This window comes from Nomia melanderi, chromosome 8 (assembly GCF_051020985.1).
Source record: "Nomia melanderi isolate GNS246 chromosome 8, iyNomMela1, whole genome shotgun sequence".
In the NCBI taxonomy this organism is placed as follows: domain Eukaryota; kingdom Metazoa; phylum Arthropoda; class Insecta; order Hymenoptera; family Halictidae; genus Nomia; species Nomia melanderi.
Window position 1 is genome coordinate 9417858 of NC_135006.1, and position 5780 is coordinate 9423637.

Sequence of the window (5780 nt, forward strand, 5' to 3'; positions counted from 1 at the left end):
TGGCAAAATTCTCAATTGGATATCGTAAACATCTTGAAACTAGTCAATCATTCCATGCCTACAATCAAGTAATCTTAGCAAATCTTCTTGATGAATTCATATCATTCAGTCCACTATTTAAATTACTCGTCAATGAAACATGCTTGATCTACAATAGGTCAAAATCGTCAAGACAGATATCAATCATCTCAAGTGTCCAAAAAACTTCTAGGCAATCGTTTGCCCAACATTCGGTTCCCGCTCGAACAGACGTCGACCCGACAGCGTTTCAATCCCGCTTGCGATACACGAGATCTCGATTATCCCCGAATTTCCCGCGGACTTCCCGCCGAGTTTAAGGAACAATCTCGGCAAAAACTCCGGCGTCAGTTTCATCAACTGGATTCAGCGGTTGCGGGCGCGGGCGCGCACACGCGCCGAGCCCGCCAGCCCGTCCCGAAAATTCCGCATATTCTCCTTCGGCGTCGGCCCTTGTCCTTCCACCCTGCCCCCGAAAGCGCTTTTGCGACCACGTGAATCCGGCGAACGAGTACCTGCCTGAAATCCTGACATCCTGACGTGGCAGTGCAGTACAGCGGTGGCGGACTGAGAGGTGGCCGCTGCCGGCGCCGCCGCCTCCGCTGCCTCCGCCACCGCTCGCTGCAGCGCGAGGCAGCCTAGCTAAGCTCAGCACATTGCTGTGTGCCTTCCGGCTTACCTCCGATAATGTTTTCATATTGTGCCCGCGAATGTTTACGGCGTTGCCAGCCGCATTATCTCGTCCTCCTTCCCGGTTGTCGCTTGTTCGCGGTTCTCCTCGGAGGCTGGGTGGCGAACTTAAGTCCTTTCGACATTTTTCCAGACCCGCCCCCCGTCTCCATGCACTAACCGGTCGACCCCGGCCTGTTTTCCGATGCCGCATCTGGTAACGGCCTCCTAAAGGCATTGTGCCGAAAAAACGTGTCTCTTGGCATATCCGAGCTGCCACAGCTTCTCGCTCTTCGCGGCCGAATGAGAACGAGCTTAAAAGCAGTGGAGGACTCGGCTTGGCTCCCGGAAGAGAACTTGAAAGGAACCACGAAAAGGGACACTCGACTCGGCTCGAGTGCTTTCCTCGGCTTACCGTTTGTCTCCAGCGCCGTTTCCTCTGTTTCCTCCCGCGCTCGCGCGCCCACCCGAACCCGTTATATCTGTTCTTTGCCGCGACGACGATTTCGGCTGCCGGCTTTCGCGCCGATTCGCTCACCTCGCGGCAGGACAACTTTAGCGACCCTGTCTGCGCGCCACGGCGTCGCCTACGGATTCTTGCTGGATTAGGGATTGCGTGATTGGAGTTTTAGTGGTTTTCCTGTTACGTGCTGAACGTGTACTGGTGAGATTTGGAAGGGTATTTGAAATTGGAATAAAATTTTTGGGTGATTTATTGGATCTAAGAAGACTGATGGTTCGTCTTTATTGCTATTGTTTACTATGTTATTGGAAACGAGATTATTTTTATGTTATGTGTAAATATTAATATAATTGGTTTTAATTAGAGAAAGTCAGAGGTATTTGCATTTCTTTATTTTTGAAATGTTCATCGTCATTTTGGCGACTTCGCTCTACCTTTGGAAGAACAATGTCGTACCTTAAAATGCCAGAGTAATGTTTAACTTCGGAATTATAATATTAAAATAGTAAATATCGTTCAAGTGTACAAAACTGAATCAAATCGTTCTTGTTTGAAACAGAAGTTGCTGAAACTTAGATTGTTTATAAATTGTTAAAGAATTAAATAAAATCTGTATTTGTGTGTAAACCTTTCCTTATGTGTAAACGTATTTTTTATAAATCGCCTTGTATAATATCACCAATGTTTAGTAACTAACATGAATCTCCGCAAAATTTCAATTAATCTGCGAACCAAGCGGCAAACGGGGCGCAGAAATTTAATTTCAAAAGCAAAGGATGATCGTTAAGGAAGTATAACTGAAAGGAGCTTAGAATTAATAGAACGACGGTGTTACTTGAAATTAAACATTTTACGTGGTCGAGCGTGCGTCGTATCTAACTGTAAGACAGAAGGTGTTCCATAAAGTATGAGAGTACAACATATGGCAATTAAGCTGGAGCATGATAATGTATATCGAGCAAATATTTGGATGGTGATGCCTTTGCCTCCGATCCCTCAGATAGGACTTTTTCCACCTTATCAACGTTATGCGATTAGAGATTCGAGAAAATTAAAATTAAGGGATCACCTGTAAAGAAAGTGAGTAAAATACGAGTGTCGTGTTAGGAGATGCCTCAATGAGATTTAAATCTTGATAAGCGTTTGATTTGCACTTATAATTCAAGACTGTATATAAAATGTTATATTTATTTAAGTTATTTTGTAGATTAACATTAACCCTCATGTGAGCTACTGCGTATCCATATATACATTTTCTTTACTATAATTTGTTACGTTTTCGTGAAAATTTGATTAAATTACTTGGATTTTCTACTTCTCGAATCATTTTACGTTGATTTGCGCTTTGAAAATAAAAAAATGTGTGTAAAAATATTGTAACATTAAAGTTTGAAGAAATGCAAACGTTTCAGTTGTCCCGAAGTATTAAGACGACCAATTATAAATCGCTATGCGCAGCATTAATTGGAAATAACTTACTTTCAGTTTTGAAAACTTAACGGTTCGGAATTTTCTGTTACAATATATAAAACGATAAAAAATATAGAAGCTATGCCAATGATTTGATAGACCTTTATTCTTCACTTTAACTTAAATAATTATTAGATTAGTAGTTAATAATCGACTTAAGCAAGAAATTAAATTTGTGTAAAAAGACAAATTTCCCTTCCTGCATTTTAGCAGAATATGAAAGTGTTGTCGAATGTTGAATGTATATGGAGAGCACGGCTATATATTCGTCCATTAGCGTTCTAAATTTAAGTACACCATCTTTGTGTCGTGTACCCGGTTTTTTCGAATATTAGACGTGTCTTTTAACGGCGAAAAGAACTTTGTCTGAAAACCCTACGATGGTTAGGGAACAAAGACGACACGGTGTAAAAGAGTCGAGGCGCTTAACTTTAAGCTGAAGTTAATGAGATTGAATCGCAGAGGAAATAGCGTATAACGAATACAAGAAGCTTTCAGTCCTTGAATCAAAGTCCACCTACTTTTTGAAATTAGTCAGGCTCTTAACGGTCGATGAGGTAACGTTTTAGGAGAAAAGTGACCAGTGTTTCTTACTTTACACGAGTTTCAAGCTAATTGTAAATAATGGAAAATGTTGACAGCTTACAAATGATCCGGGACGCTCTTTTCTCTTATAATTGAATATTTAATATTTTGCATAATTGTTTTATGAGTGTTGAAAATTATTTGACTTTCAATATTTGAGTTAAATCCTTCTGTACTGTTCGATGAAAACTAAACTTCAGTAATTAGCTTAAATATGAAAAATTAAGAATAATGAAAAGGAAATAGGAATGATATTTGTTTCAATCGAAAATTTACTTTTCGTTAATTTTCTTAATTATTATTAACTGCTTTAAGTTCTGATTGATTAAAGAATCTTGATTAGGGGATATTCTCCAGTAAAATCTGTACAGAAATTCTTTGAAATAAAATTTGAATTACATTATTATAAATACGCAAGCGCATTTTCTGTTTCCAGAGTCTTATTGAGACATACAGTCTTATCGTAAAGAATTTTTAAAACTTTATATCCCACTCCAACCCTTTCAGGGTCAATAATTTTTAGGACATATTCGACAATTAATTTAAAGAAGCTTCATGACGACAATATTGAAAGCATGAAAATTCCCTAAAAATTATTTCTTTACAGAATCTTTAAAAAATACAGTTAGTGAAAACGAACATTTCCTCAAACACGAAGAAAACCGTTGAATCGGCACATCGAGTATAAAACTTACGTAATTAAAACTAAATCTGTCCATGTTTTATAAAAAAAAAGAAAAAATCCATCTGAAAAAGGTCAAGAGTTCCAAGACTATCTGCCCGGAAAGAATCTCGAGACACGGAAAGACATTATTCCCGACCCTAGCTTCAATCAAGCCACATGTGGTCGATCGGGGTGCGAGTTTATCGAAAGATAAGTCGAACCGATTAAACCCGGCCCTTTCCCTGCCCCTCGCTACGGCGCGCGCGCTCGCGCCAGTTTTATTTAACACATTGGATTTTTTACCACGGCACTGGTGACGTAGTAGGTGGACTCTTTTTATCGAGCCAAGGATCACGTTTTAACGGACGACCGTAACGCCGCGCGCAAGATAGGAAATTTAAAGGCGATAGCGAATTTGAAATGCGACGCGATACACGCGATCGAGCAATATGGCACGGAATGCAATTGAACGCCGCTTAATTTTCCGACGAGCACAATTACAAAGGCGGATCGTCTGTAATTTTTGTAAAATGTTTATATTTTAAGTATACGTTTTCGTAGCGGATGGAACGGCCGGGTTTCGTCGTGTAACAACGAAAGCGTCGCGGCAGCACGGCATTATCGTGCGATGCGTTTGAGCCACAGAAATAAAACGCATTAATCTCGTACCCGGCTGATAATAGTAATCGCGAACCTAATAATCGTGACCTCTTCCCTCTGCATGAGAATTCCCAGTACGTTGTGTCGTTCTCGTTCGATTTCGTTTCCCGGAAAACTGTCTTCTATCGTGTCGGATTGTCGACACTGAAGCGTTGTGGAACGAGATAATTCAGCTACTAATTAAAGGAATCGGTTTCTGATAGTTTCGATGGAAATCTCCTTTAGTTCTTCTTATGCACTCATTGTAACTATGATATTTAACTACTGGCAAAGGTGGATAATCACTTGTTAGTGTAGGATTTTAGTTTGGATAATAACGGTACGAGTACAAGGTGCTGAAGAATATGTTTGTGCGAGAAAAGAAACAGGAGTGATAATGATAGACTCCGATAAAAAATATTTTTGAAATGATTCTTTTTTGATCGTTTTCTCATGGATTTTAACTTCGTGTCAAGTATATATATTTACTTCGCAGACTTCGTTTTTATTGTTTTTGTCTTTTTATTATAATACTTTATTTAATATTTTAACAATTATTGTACTTTGTACTATGTGAAAAGTAACTTCTATAGCAGCGACTGAAGTTCTTATTTATTTTTACATTTAATTATAAAATATGTAGTACAGAGGAATTATAATTTTTAATTATGAATCATTTTGATATTTCACGTACTTAGAAGTTAATTTTAATATTATCTTTATTGTGTGAAATTTGAAAAAAGTGTTTATCAGATATTGTAAAGTGCTTCTACGTTAATGTAAAACATGTATTTTTAATATATTAAATTATGGAAAATTTTTATCTACTGGATATTATTAGTGCCATATTCAATTTTTATAATAGATTGAGCATTTCTATTGAGAACATTGGAGTCATCGAAATTGATATATTTTCATGTCATGATAGTAACTAATAAATGGATAAATAATATTTATTCAGATTATATAGCACAATTTAATAATACTATTACGTTGTTGAATCTATAATTTTTATTAATGTAAAAATCTAATTTAAATTATTAAGTACTGAAATCGAAACAATTGAATTTTGTAACTTTTGAATGAATAAAAGAGACAAGGTGGTAAGGTATGTGCAAGTCAAATTAAATTATTCTCCATATTACAAATTTCTTTAATCTTATATATTAATGCAATTGCATAGTAACAGCTACAAAATATCACTTTTATCGATTTATAGTATGCAAAATGATAAAAACTAATATTTATAGGAAGTTCTAAATACACCAGTGA